Raw genomic sequence first — 14,982 nt, 5'->3', positions numbered from 1 at the left:
CTCTCCATGCCACCAGCTATGGAGTTCGTTTAAAGTAGACATGTATCCGTTTATTGTGTTAAATTCCTAGCATTAGACTCACATGGATTTATTCTCAGTCTCTGAGTGAAATCCACAAGAGCTTTCAGAACCCTGGAGTACATAATAACAGGAAAATCGTGGCTCTGGTTAAACACCTCCCCAGGGAGGGCCTGGTTAATGTCCAGGGTGGTGATTAGGGAAGGTTAACTTATGATGTGACAAGGAAAGTAGTACAACTTAGATAACACTAATAAATGACAGTGGTGCCAAAAAATGATAGATTATTCTGAGGTGTTCTGTTAAAAAAAAAAGAAATAAATAAAACAAGCGGTTTTTAGAAGAATATCCTGAATCTATCTGTGCCCATGTATGATTATTTACTATATCAAGTTGTATGCCTATGTATGGAAAATATATTACAGAAGGAATTATTTAATATATGAGGAATCATCTGATGTGCCCCATGCAGGACAGGACATAATACAAACTTCCAATTTTTGTGGTTGTCATAAGTGAGCACTCACAATGCCATTTATATTGTAGTAATAGAAAGCATTTACTGAGTGACTAAAAACAAATTTGTGAGGGAAGAATAATTTTCTCTTTGCTCTTGTTGGTTTTATGTTCCAAACATTTTAATCCTTAGATTCTGAAGTTAGCAAATTGAATTGTGGGGAATTTTTTTGCCATAAACAAGGGAAACACTAAACTTCTAACATTAGGAAAAGCCTTTTTTTTCCCTCCCCAAGGATTAGCAATTTCCTTCTTGTTGATTTTCTTATGTTAGAATTTCCAGCATGGTTTTCTTTCTTTCTGGTATGTCCATATGAATGATGATTCCTGTATTTTTGGCAAATATATATTTTAGACTTTATTCATTGTTATGTTGCAAGCTCTCAGTCTTGCACAGACTTTGACATACACTCTCCCTGTTATGCAGTCATCTGAAAAACAGATTTCAGAGCGAGAGCTCATAATGAAAAAAATTAAGCAAGGCTTTACCATTTGGGATCTAAACAGCCCTGTCTTGCTCAGTGGTTGAATAATTGCTCAATATTCCGGACTTCCTGTGATGGACCCAGCCTGTCTATCCAGAGCCAAGGACTGTGGTGTTCAGATATCCGATCTGTCTCTGGGAAATCCTGGATTGTCTGTGCAGTGCTGTCTGGAAATTGTAGAGCTGCTCTCACAACTCGAGCAGAGCCCTGCACCCACATGCCCCTGCAGAATCCAGCTGGGAAATTAATCCAGCTGCTGTTTGTTTGGGTGTCACTGTATTACCCTCCACTGTGTGGATGCACTTGAGTGGTGTATTTTAGGGGATTTGGTGGAGAGAAATCAGCACAGTGAAAAGCAGAGACTCCTTACTGATGCTTAGAGGTCCTCTGCGTGTCTGAAAAAAAACTCTGTTTCCTCAGGTCTGGTCTTGAAGCCTGAAACAGATGTTTTGTTACACTTTTATTGGCTCTAAGGAAAAAAAAATCTCTCCACTTGAGCAGGAAGATGAGGCCTCCTGACACCAAAATCTTTGTTCCAAACATTACAATGTGTGTTCTATGGCATATAAAGAAGGAGCTACTCAGAATATTACTTAGGGAGGTGCTTTTCCCATAATGGACAAACACTTGCCTATACAGTCCTGTTATAAATCATACATCTATTAAGAAATAATGCAAAAAAAGTTAAAACCTGAGTGTTTAGATCCAGAGTAAGCTGATGCTCAGAGAGGTGTAGCACACGTGCCTGACACTGTGATGTACAAGAAGTCTTGTCTGACTGCATGGTATGTCCCTCACTCCTGTCCAGAAATAAGGAGCTGACTGCAGACATCATTCCCATGGAGAAGGTCTCTGTGTTACATCAACATGGGTATGGCTGCTTTCTTCCTGGCACAGTCTCTTATTCCTACTCCTACTCTCTTTTTTTTTTCTTTCTGGCACAATGGTAGGCATTTCAGTGTGTTTACCATTTTAAAGGTGTTCTCAGTATTCCCAGGTGGTGCCTGACTGGGCTATGGAAGTTTTTCTGAGACAGCTCTCAAGGTTTCTCCTCCTGCCCCAAATGTGCTGCCATTTCTCCCTTTCTTGAGCTGTGTTGCCTGTACAGGGAAGCAGTTCAAAACCAGGCTTCTTGTCTGTGCTCTAGGAGGCTGATGGTCTAAAATACAAGAAGAAAAAGGAGAACAACATAAAATGTGAAAAAATTTTGCTTTTTAGTCAGCTGAAAATGAATGTATTTAGCTCTGAGATCGTACGAAAATTGTTTGTTTTCATCAGCTACATTTACAGGAGAAATGAACTGAGTTCCTTTACATAAAGGTGCACATTTGAAAAGAGAAAAAAAGAATTCTGTGTAAACTTCTCAGGAAAAAGATAGCTTGTTGCTTTTGCTGTATGATAAGAGAATCACTAACAAGGGCAAAACACAGAAAAAGGATGTGTGTATCAAATTGCATACAGTTACTGTAATGCCCTTGCTTTGCCTTTAATTCATTTAATAAATAAGTTGTTTCTAGTGTGTAATGCAACTTTTTTTTCAGGCAGCAGTCAGAGCTGCAGTCACTGTTTATGCAGTGAACTGAATCCTACGTGGTTCAGGCAGTTAAAAATACCAAAATGTCTTTCTTCCCTCCTGCTCCTGCAGGCTTTCCTCTTTGCAGATGGCAGAGGACAATATGCTGGGTCTGCAATAACACTGACTCAAAATTCCTTGCTAATTGTAAGATAACTTCCTAAAGATTGCAAAGCAAAAGGAAGTCAGAGAACAAAGCAATGTCAAGTATGCACATGTCACAACACAATGTGCTGATTCCAAGCCTTTGGAAACATGCTGAAAGACATGTCTGGAAAAAAAAAAAACCAAAACAACAGGGAAGTGCTTCCACACAGGCTTTCAGCATGAAAACAACAGCTGAATGTGCCCGTTCCCACCAGGAAAAAATACCCTGAAATAACAAAAGGTGCTGGAGAGCTAGAAATGAAATCATCAGATGGTGAGAGCACTCTTTTGTCTGTTCTTCTATGGACTGTACTCCCAGTGGATTGTAAAGCCAGGGATCAATCTGGAGTAGTGTTTGACCGTAAGGTGCCAAGAAGACTGAGAAAAATGGAATGTATAAACAGGTCTCTCTTACAATGAAGGACTAACAGAACAAAACAGGAGGAAAGCAAACAAAGCGCCACACTTTCAGATAATGTATCTGCAGGAATGCAAACTCTGTGCATTCCTGATCACTCCTGTAGGTACTGAAGGCACAAAAGACAGACTCTTGAGGAGAAGGGCATACACAGCGTTTCTTTGTGAAACAGAGTCTGCACACATTCCCTTCATAACCACAGGTAAATCTTTGCATCATTCGTGTACTCTAAAGATGTAAGTGCTTTCAATTAGATCTGTCACTGCTGGCTTGCTCAGTCCAGTTTTCTGTCAACTTAAGAGCTGAGGATTGAGTAAATTCCGGGGGAAAATTATGGGATCCCAGTGAAAGACAACATGCACATCACAAAAGAAACACTGCATGTGTCTGACTAAAGATGCTACAAAATATAATCTCCACAGGCATCCTACCTAAATTCAAATGAAGCAGCACTCAGGGATGAATAATAGTGTGCCTAGGCATTTTTCTTTTAAAGCTGACAGAAGGAAATAAAAATTATCCCAAGTTTTTGCAGACAGAAACAATCACTCAGATGAAAACCAAGTTGCCTAACATCGCATATCAGCTCAGGAATAACGTCTCCATCTCCAGATTCTCAAGTGACATTATAAAACTGTTCCTTTTTGTTAAGTGCTGAGCCCCAAAGAGCACTCAGGACAAGTGCACCTGAGAGGCTTGTTTTCTGTTTGATGCTTCTGGTTGTGCTCCCAGAGATACATGCCATGAAATGACCTCACAGTTTGCTCACGCTTTCTACAATGTGCAAGAAAAACCTAACCTTACCTTGAGCAAGTGAACTAGGTAGATTTTTTTTTTGTTTGTTGTTAAAATCTAGAATAAATGTTTCTGTCAGAAATAGAAAAAGTGTTTCTCTGATTAAAAAAGGCTAAATATGAAATAAGTTGATAAAATATTTCTTTCCCCTGGCTGCAAACTGTAGTATCTGTCTCAAACCTATTTGTCTGCTAAATATTCATTGTCAGTGTAGTTCTGGGGGTTCAGGTCTTTCTTACTGATTCTAATTGGGACTCCAACTGTATGAAGCTCCATTTAAATTCAGTGTTCAGCTGTCTTTCTTAGATTGCCACGCAATTAATGGATTTCTTCTTCCCTCTTGGGCTAGGCTGAGACTATCTGACTTTCAGTCCCAAAATAGCAAGTTCATGGAAAATGTGGCTTCTTTAGAATCAACACTAGTTGTTTTTTTAATTATTATTTGTGTAAACAAGAGCCTGACCAAACTGAGCCTTCTATTTTATACAGAGAAGAAACCCTCTGTCGTAATAAATCACTGTTGTAGATACCCTTTGAGGCTGTAACGCAGCCAAATGAGGGAGTGAGATACTCTCTTAACGCTGTGCATGGCCACATAAAATTTGGGAGCTGGCAGGAGCAGTCAGGCAACAAGGCACATGAAATTGTTAGGCAGTGAAGGGAAAGAGAAATACCTTAAAAAGAGCTTTTGGGTTGCAATTTTGTTGTTCCTGCCAGAGGTTTTGAAATAACACAAAGGATGAGCTTGTTGTCCCGGGAACAATATTCTAGCAAATTGCTTTTCCAGGTCCAAGGGAATAGTGTCTTTCATCATAATTCCTCCTTTCAGACCACTGAATAAATGAATTGAAAGCTAACTTCAGGTTGAAAAAAAAAAAAAAAAAGAAGAAAGGAAATATGAAGGTTAAATCCAAACACTATTATACTGTCCAAAAGCACTGAAGAGATTGTAGCAGGTGGTCCCACCACCTGTGCCTGTCCACTTCCATTCCAAGTAATCTCCTTATCAAATGCAGAGAGAAGCAGGGTCCCACAGGAAGAGCAGCGGCTTAAAAACAGAGTGACTAACCAGGGGGATGGGAACCTGCAGTGCAGGGGATGCATCACTTGGGGAAGCTGAAACAGTGAAAACCACTAGAGACCCATCTTTGTCCCATTTGCAGCTTGTATATTGACAGCAATACTGCTGGCTCCAGCCCTTCACGTTTATGACCTGGTGGTAATGGTTGGGAGATGAGAGATCCTGCGATTCCAAGCTAGAAGCTGCCATGCCCTAATGGCTTGCTGAGAAAAAGGCTAACCCCACAACTCTCTTACAATAGCACCTATTTTCTTTATCCTTCCTCAATTGCTGCAGGAAATGCTTTAATTTAATAGAGTAAGCGGATGCATTGCCTGGATTCCGGGTGGCACACTAACAACATAATGATCCCGACCCTCGACACTGCAGGCAGGCCTGTGGTTTGCTTCTCAGTGGGCTGCACTTACAATGGCTTTTTATGACTGTCAGGCTTCCACTAAAAGAAAACAAAGTGCTGGCTGAAAAAGCAATCGCAATAAAGACTGTTCCTGTCATGCATCTGAATATTCCCTTTCACTCGTTCTTTTCTGTGCATGAAATTTCTTAGGTAAATATTGCTGGGAGGGGAAATGTACCTCAAAGGAGCCCGCTGCTGCCAGTGCGTATCCTCACATTCAAGTGGGATCTTTTGAAGTGAAGGCATTCTCCAAGTCGAGGACTTCTCTGTCAAGCTGCCTGAGGGGCACGATGCACACCCTGGAGCTGATGGCTCTACCTTTTCCCAAGTTGTTCCCTAGCAGAGAAAAGTTCTTGCTCTTTGGGTGGTGTTTCCTTCTCAGCAGGTCTGTTCTCTATGGTGCAGCCCCTCAGTGACACAGCTAAATGGCTTCTCAGGTGGGACCACTCTTGGCACCGTGTTCCACCTTCCACTCTGCACCCAGAAGTGGCCCCTGGGCTCCTTGTAGCTTCTACATCTGGGCCCAAAGGCTTCCAGGGCTTCCAGCTTTCACCAGGCACTGTGGAATATTTTGTGATAAACTCCAATGAGATCCAGCCCTCACTGCTTCTCTTCCATCTGTTCCTCATGGATGGGACATTTTCCTGTCCTGTAAAGGATCACTTTGGTAACAGCCCTGACACTGGATCTGCTGTTCTGGGAAGTCCAGCTGTTACTCCTGTACTTTTCTTAAATCCCTTCTCAATTTTAGCAGCACAAGAGGATATGAGCAAAAGTGAGGCCTGCTGGAATCCATCAGAAAGGTTGATTGGCACCCTGGGTGAGGGTGAGAGACCCCAGCATCCACATTTTCCATAGTGATAGTTATCCATGAAAATGAGCACTGCAGGAGGGCTAACCCCAAAACATCCAGCACAACTCCTGCAACCTTTAGTGGTTTGTTCTGATGTAGTATTGCTTGATATTGTTCTTTCAGAGAAGGAAGCTTCACTTTGGATTTTATGCTGTAGTCTCAAAATGAAGTCTGGCTCCCCTTGATAGCTATTTGGCTCATTCATTTTGAGCGATGCTTTTGAGATCCTTGAGTGGAATATTCTGAGTTAAAGGAATAACACTGCAGCTTTCTTTCAAGAAACAGTAATGCTTCTTTCATTTCTTGCATGATGTTGTCAAGACAACAGTGTCCTAATTGCACCTATACTGTTTGCCACAGTGTTTTGGAGCACACGATGTTTTGGAGCAGCTTTTGTTATAGAAATATTTCCAAACCTGAGCAGCCTTTCTTTTTCCCTTTTTATTTTTTTTTCTCAAGTATTTAAAAATCTGTAAGGAAATATTTATTCCTGGCTAGACATTTAAGATCCGGATTCAAGAGTTTTTTGTTTTTTTTTTTATATGACTCTCAGAATACACAGGTTTTGTACTAACTTTTAATCCAAAAATGTCATATGTGCTGAAGGAGGTCTAAAGTTCTAGAAGGTTAAAAGTCAGGTAGTGAAAGGTGATGACTTTCTGCAACTATGATGACTCAGAAATACATGACATTTTCTGTTCTTCTGTAGGGTGATGACTTTATACCATCATTTACTTAAAGAGTGTGGCAAATTTTATAGTAACTTCATTAATCAGTTTGGCACTTTTACAGTCTCAGCTTGCATTGCACTTAACATGCTTTTTCAATATTTGATTTCCCTGACTAAATCCATAAAGCAAAGAAAGGAAAGATTAAAATAACAAGAACTACATTGACTCAAGCTCAGCTCAAAGTTTATGCTGGATTCTGCTGTATGCTTTTAGCGGGGAAGCAAAAAGTTTGCTCTCCCCTCTTGTGAAAGGGTCGTGTCAGAATAGGACAGGCCCTGAGGGACTTGGCATGAAGAAGTGGTGGCAATTCATTCAGACTTCTTCTTCCCAGGAGTGTGCAGTCCTGTTGGTCAGAAGGCTTTTGGTAGGAAGGTTCCTGTCCATATGAGTCTTCCTTGGGAATTCTGAGCAGACTTTCGAAACCGGTTAGGAAGAAACCATTTGTCTGGCTCTCATTTTAGAGGACTCTGATAACAAAAGCAAAGCCTGTGGTGAGATGCAGATCTGGGCAGCAATAATCTTTATTTCAGTGTGCCCCTGATATTGATCACAACGCTGATCAGTAAGCAAGGGAAGATGAGCCCATTTTATATAAAGTTTCTGCTGGCTCCACTTGAAGGCCACAGCTATTCTTCCCCTTCCAGGAAGAGTATTCCTTTACAGGATCCTCCTGATATTCTTCTTTCTTCAACTCAAGTAAAGAAAAAACTGTTGTGTGGCAGTAAAATCTTGGTAATTTGGCTAGAATTAATTTGTACCTATGTATAAAAGCCATGTGAAGATATCACCTGACGCAAATCCTGTGCTAAGGTTGCAAAGCCCAGAATTTAAAAGTTAGGAAATGTTTTATTCACAGCTGCCAGCAGAAGCTTAAATCAGATGCTTTTTGTGTTAAGATATAGTCTTTAATTGCATAATCACATACTATTTTTTCCACAGGACCTCTGTCTCACTCGGGGCACAAGACCTACAAGAGGGCCAAGTAGAGGTTATGCAGGCACACATAAATCTGCCACTTCCTAATTTAGCTGTCCTTGACTTTGCAACCTACATAATTTTGCTTTCAGAGAGATACATATTATTTTCTTTTCTTAAACCATGATAGAGGCACTTTTCATAAATGGTTTCTTTTGGTGGGAAAATGTTGGATGTCAGCTTCCTAAAGGAGACACAGCTAAGAAATGGATAATTCAGTAAACACAGCCCCTGTGCATTTTTAAACATGCATAGACTAACACTTCATTTGCTCTCAGCTTGGAGTGTCTCATGGTGTTTCAAGTGCTAAAAGATTTACTATGGTTTATGACTTAAATATTTCTAACTCAATTTGTCGTTTAGCACCAAACCCCCCTGTCCTGCAGCACACTCAAAGGCTAAAGGGCAGCAGAACATTCTCCCACTTAACTGCCCATGGATTGGAGCAGCTCTCATGACCTTTCTATTGCTCTTGGGATCTTTTATGAAATTAATAATTAAAAGGCAAGGCCTCAGGTCTATCTGTGATGTAACGTTTGAGGTTTTCAGTGTAAAACCAGATTCCCCCAGTCACAATAATTTTTTTACATTAAACAGTTTTGCTTGAAAAGAATTATACTGTGCCTCAGTATAATTTTGATTTTTCAGTCCACCTTGCCACCAGTTTTCTCTTCTGCAAAGCATTGAGTACATTTCCATTAAATTTCATTTAAATTTAATTTCAAAGTGGGTATTAATCTTATGGCTGGATATACCTTTTTAAATCATGCAATTCCTGGCAGGTATGACCTGGGTGCAAACACATAGCTTTATTTGCTAAGAATAAGTTATTGAGCTGTGTAGCTTTGCTGATGGTTCCATCATTAAAATGCTGGGACACTACTGTAAAAAAATGGACTGAAGCTACAGATAGAATGAGCAGGAAACAGAAACACAGGTCAGAGGGATGAAGTGTGATGAGCAGGCTGTCACATCCAGTTCTCCAAACCTCGTAAGTGGAAAATACCCAACCTTGACTTGCATCAGCTTTTTAGAACAACTTAACAGTTATCAGAAAGAGCCCTTCAGTCCCAGAAGATTGTGTTTAGTAGGTGGCCAAACCAGTGGGTTTGTAATCTGTAAAAATAATTTGCTACAGTCTATTGGAACAATAATTATTGAGTGGCAAATGCATTTTAAGGCCTTTTAGTGGCAGCTCCACAATGGATCCAATAGAGACTGTTTTAAATTCAGGTTTTCATGGCTTCAGCAAATGCAGGTTTTAAGTGAGAATTCAGCTGTGGAACATTAAAAGCCTTCAATGCAGATACGTGCCTGGGCTGTATAATGGATGAACAATCTGAGGCAACACTGAAAGAATCCATTTTTCCCTTTCCAGTTTCTCCCCATCTAGGTTTGCTAGATTACCCAACAAATTTGAGTTAATATTCTAGCTTGCAGAGAGTTCACCTCATGCTTGGAGGAACTGTGGATTTCATAACAGCTTTATGAGTTTAGAGTTGCTTTTTGGAAATGTGTTTTTAAACAGAGGATGTGTTTTATCTTTTCTAGAACATATTTTCTTGATTTAACTGGCGTGGATTCATATTTTTTTGAATAATTTAAGCAGTCTGGGTCCAGAGCCCAAATTGTGTTGACCTTAAATATAATCCTGGTGGAGTGAATGTTGAAATAGCATAGAGAAGTTTAGTTTTGTGTTGAAGACCAGGGTCAGTGAGAAATATTTCAGCTGTTACACTGTCCTGATTTAGAAGGCAAATGAAGGGCTTCTGTGCATACTCACTGACGTGTTGTGACTGAATGAGTGCAGATGCATCATGATCTGGACTCTGCTAAACTTGTGCTTGGTGGACTGTGAATATATAAGAGTCTGTTCCTGGGAGAAGTCAAACACAAATTCTGGAAAGACCCCAGCGAATCACACACAAAAAAAAAAATGTTATGCAACATTTATTGGTAGGATGTGGAAAAAACCAGATGATTTACCAGTTTCTTTGGAGTGTCCATGGGAGCACCATGGACATTAGTGGTTCTCACCCATGTCAGGTCAGGAACTGGGCCCAGGAGCTGCCCTAAAGGCTCAGAAAAAAAGTGTTATGTGCATAAAATGAATAATCTTTGTGGAAGATGCCTTTATATTTTGTTGAATATTTGAATTTTCTGTTGGGCTGCTCCTTGTGCAGGGGACATAACAGGAAAGCATTGGACCAACAGAATTTGACAGAATTCAACAGAATGGAAATTTCCAAGACAAGGGAAGAAAGACTACAGTAACTGACAATATCTAAGATCTTATGCTCCTGCAGGACTGGAGATTCTTTCAAGAAAGCTGGGTTCCTGGGGAAAGTAGAATTTCAAATCTGTTACTACTGGTCAGAGCCTAAGAAATAAAATTTCCAGTCCACAGGGGCAAAATAGGTAGAACACACAACAGATCTGTGCTTCAGGCACATACCCAGCCCAGGTGGTATTTGGTATTTCTGCATTGTCCAGACATCAGCCAGGCACAAAGCACAAATCTGTGCTTGGTATAGTTAGTCTACCTCAGCTTAAGGATTTGGTGTGAAAAACCAGCAGCACAACTGTTTTGTTAATTGGGTGGAATAGGAAGGGAAGGCAGTGTGTTCCTCATCTGAAATTTAATATTTGAAATTATTTCTAGTATTTGAAAAATTAATTGAATAATATTTTGTTAGTATTATTCACCCATTTATACCAATTATTGACAAGGACTCAGAACAAAAAATGTCTCATTTTTTAAGCTGCTCTCTCGCTTGAAATAAAAAGTGGATGTAGCAAAAATGCAAAAATGTGGAGATTTTTTGAAAGATATCTAAAAACAATGGGGTCCTTCTGAAAAAAAAAAAGAAGAAAGAATGGAATTTGTTCTGTTCCTTTAGAAACACAGCCTCTGCCTTCAGAGCATTCTCAACGTTCTATATTTTTTCCAATCACTAGCAAAACAAGGGGAAAGGCTTTCCCAAGGGAAATCTGCTTAAGCCTGCTGCAATGTCTGTGAGGAGTATGGGTGCTGGTGGAGAGTGATACAGGGAGGAACTGTGCTGTCAACAACAGGAAGCTGGTGAAAAACGAGCGGTGCCCCTGGGGAGGCGAATGCAGAGCAGATGTCTCTAATTGTGAGTCACACTGTGACAACTGACAAGAGAAATTCTGCACTCTTGACACTTTAAAGATACCAAAAATACCAGAGAGCACATTCCATGGCTTCTTGAAGACTTCCATATCGAGGTAGCTGGGGGGGGAGAGCTCCATCTCCTCCTGTTTCCATCACTAAACAGCCCATAAAATTTGCTGTTGATAAGCTTCCAAGCAGCCAAGCATTCTAATACTTAGATAAGTCACTAATGTTAATAAAAGCACTGAAGAAATAAGAAGGAAGAGGTGCAAAGGGGATTCATGTGCAGGGCAGCACCAGTTGCTTTAGATACTGATCCTTTCAATTAAGGGAGGTTCTGGATAAGAAAGGGGAAAGTAACATCCTTGTTTATAAGCCCTGTTAGATTTTGAAATCTCTCCTTTCTTCCCCCCTTTTGTTTCTTTTGTTTTTTTTTTCATCTGGAAAGACTGCAAGCATTTTCTTGATGTATTCCAATTATTGTCCGGATACAGAGTTGCAGATTTATATTGTGCTTCTTTAGTGGAGTTACAAAAAGTCAAGACCAGCAACCATTCATAGCTGGTTGCCAATTTTTTATTTTGGGATGAGTGCCTGGCTTGGGTGGGTCTGCAGATGTCAACAGTGCTACTCCAGAAATGTGTTTTAGTTGCTTTATTTGCTCTCTTGATGCAACTGCTTTACTATCAGTAGTTTAATACCATGCTCAGGTATTCTGCCCCTTGAGCATGGCCAGGTTGTTTTGTGTGCACCAAAATAGCCTAAACCAGCTCCTTAGCTTGGAACTCTGTGACCCTTGATATCTGTCTGAAGCATTATTGTTATTTTTCCTTTAGTCCCGTGCAAAATTTTTCCCCTGGATATTTGGGAAGGTGTGTGTGTGTGTGTGTGAATTTCAGAGTGTTAGAAATATTTTTGGGAGTGTCTCATTCTGACTTTATTCAGATATCTGGTATTTTGGTGGTCTCCACTGTTTTTCAGGTTGTTGATATTTGTGGAAGCTGCCAACAATGGAAAAGTGGATCTGGTCACTTGGGAAGGCGCAACACTGCACAATTGTTCCTCCTATAGCTGCTGGGGTTGCTGCTCCAGGATGCAGTTTCAAAGCTGGTGTTGGATAAGTGGTCCTGCAGGGAGGTGCTGGGTTTGCTCAGGCAGGTCACACAGGTCAGAGCCTCTCACTTCAGTGTTTCTGGGTTGGAGTTATCTTTACCACTTTCTCTTATTATTATTTTGTTTTATGTTATACCCATTAAGCCTCTGTGTATCTTGCATAGCTGTGGTAGTCGTGTCACGTCCCATTGCATCATCTGGAAATCCCACTGGTCTTCCCCTCTGCACTGCTGTGTTGCACCCTTCTTTGGTCCAGTTCTCGTGTGTCACTGGTGCAGTGTGAGATGAGAATAATTTAAATTACTGGGCATTTTGGAACAAGACTTTCCCTTGTAACTGCTGTGTCAGACTGACATTTGAAAATTTTTGAGCAGATGTTTTGTTAGAGGTCAGCTCCTTTTGCCATTTTAAAGATGCTGCTCCTCTGTGAAAAGCCCAGGACTTACACTGATTGGAATTATACTACTGAAATATTTCTGTTGTCACACTTAAGAATTTGTAAGTTGTGTAACACCCATGTACACTAGGTTATAGTTTCTAAAATAATGAACTTTTTTTCTGTGTCCATCTCACAAATATCTATGCAGATACACACATATGAGCCTTCCAAGACATGTAGTTCTCTGCTGTCCTTCTGTGGTATCACCACTGCCAGACAAGTCAACTGCAATGCAAAGCCAAGGAGCAGGACTCAGGAAATCCCCCTTAATTTCATGTTTGGTGAGAATTTCAAAGTTTGTCTCTTGTGGTATCATTTTTTCCTGCCGATAGTAGAAAGAGGAGAAAGCTCTGTGTGATACTGTGTTCTCAAATCCTTGGCAGGGATTTTGAGACCACAACTCTTCTCTGCTTCTTAAAAGCCTTTCCCTGGGAGAAGCTGTAGGACGCGGCGGAATGTCTTTCTTCTTTGTGTCTGTGCTGGCTAAAGCAGGACAGAGGAGCTTGAAAAGGCTCGCCCTCCTCAAGGAACGTTATCTGATTCGTAAGCATTCCTAGAGGTTAAGGCTGGTGACTATCAAGAAAGCAAATACTTCACGCAAGGGTAAGTCCTCTAATTGTGTTTGTCTTGAATAACTGCCAGATCCCCATGTCAGGATGTCTGCAGTCACGGCTCTGATCTCACCATTCCTTCCTCGGCTGTTGCACAATTGTGTTGCATGTTTGTGGTACGGGAGAAAGCTGGAGAGCTGGGCTATGAAACCATCTCAGGGAAGGAAGCCATGTTTTATTTTAGTTGCTTGGTTTGGATAAAAGCCTGTAGGCGATGGAATAACATAAAGAAACCCCATAATGTGGCCCATTCATGGAAAACAAACCTGGTTTTCTCTACAGATATGTGAAATATGAGGTTTGATAGCCAGGTTGGAAAAGGAAATGTCAATAAAATTGTGTTTGCCAGTGTAGTGGAAATCTTCACGTACATATGTGTGAAGTTATTACTTGTTCTACCTGGAAGTCTCACCTGTGATTGCAAGGTCTGTTGGGGTCAGGCTTTTAAATCCAATAAGGGAACTTATGAAAAACTGGTCATGAATCTGCATCTCTGATGGATCATTTCAAGGATCTGTTGTGGCAGGGTTGTGACAAATAAGAGGTTACAAGAGAGGAAGGAAACCCAAAGATACTGCAATGAGCTTAGCAGGGGAGAGGGAAGGGGAGGACATTATAATTCCTTCCAGCCACAGCAGAAGAGTTTTAGGGACTCTCAGAAAAAGCAAGGGCTGAAAGCCACTCAGGTTACACAAATATTCAATCCTGAAAGAAGACAGCAGTTGCCTTAGCCACAGAAATGTTGATTAAAAGTAATATCCTGATTGGTCTCAGTACCATAAATCTTTCCTAGATGATAAAGCTGTGCATTACTCCTGTTTGGTTAGAGCAAAGCAAATGTCACAGAGGTCTAATTTTAATACAGGAAAATAGTAAGAGGTTGAGTTAATCTATGACCATCATGTCGTCCCACATAATAAAATCGGGTGAGCTGGTAGCAGTGCTCCAGGAGGATGTCAGTTCCACTTCCTAAACCAGGAAGGGGAGAATTATCCAGAGCAATAAAGAGCTTGTACAAATAATATGAGGGAAATCAGAAGTTAATCTGAATACCAACTCACTCAATCTAATCAGTATGAATAGCTCCCTGCCAACTGCTCCGTTACCTGAAACAAGGGTCAACTGATAAACATCAGCCAGTCCTCTCATTAAAAAAACACAGCTAACAACCCCCCTTCATCTCCGAATCTCAAATTCCATCGTTCCCGATAAGCACTAACCAGTTCCTCATCTCTCATTTGCAGTTCATATCCTGAGCTACACAGATTTGCTGTTAGAGATAAGGATACGAGAAAGCAAAGCCATATTAATACACATGTTGCAACCTGCGAGCCGCTCTGGGGCTGCCGCGCCTGGCGCTGGAAATAGAGGTGGTCAGTGAGTCTGCACTGGGATTTGGGATCTGGCCACACTCTGGTTGTTTGGCAGCCCTAGCCCAGATGGACACAGTCAAGGAAAGCAGTGTGAGCCACCTGGGTGGGGAAACAACTGGCAAAAGAGGGAGCAAGCAAGGAAGAGTGGGACTCACTATGTGTCTGGGAGCTGAAAGGGGTAAGAGGGACAGAGAGCTGTAAGCCCAAATTTATGAAAGATGTCACCCAGCTGCCATCACACCGTGTAAACTACTTATGGATTCTCGCCCCATGCATGCCACTGTTAGATATTTGTCACAGCTAAAGGCAAACCAACATTTT

At 40.9% G+C, this 14,982-nt stretch overlaps 1 long non-coding RNA gene across 1 annotated transcript in view; it reads left to right on the top strand.

The window, feature by feature from the left end:
• The first annotated feature begins 13,033 nt into the window (after positions 1-13,033).
• Positions 13,034-14,982, top strand: part of LOC111929058 (uncharacterized) — a 33,781-nt gene continuing 31,832 nt past the window's right edge. The window contains exon 1 of the long non-coding RNA XR_015287321.1: positions 13,034-13,280. This is a non-coding gene — a long non-coding RNA (uncharacterized LOC111929058). The remainder of the gene's footprint in view (positions 13,281-14,982) is intronic.

This window comes from Cyanistes caeruleus, chromosome 5 (assembly GCF_971803275.1).
Source record: "Cyanistes caeruleus chromosome 5, bCyaCae1.hap1.1, whole genome shotgun sequence".
NCBI lineage: Eukaryota > Metazoa > Chordata > Aves > Passeriformes > Paridae > Cyanistes > Cyanistes caeruleus.
Note: the sequence above shows the minus strand (reverse complement) of the source record. Positions and strands in the feature narration are given on the sequence as shown.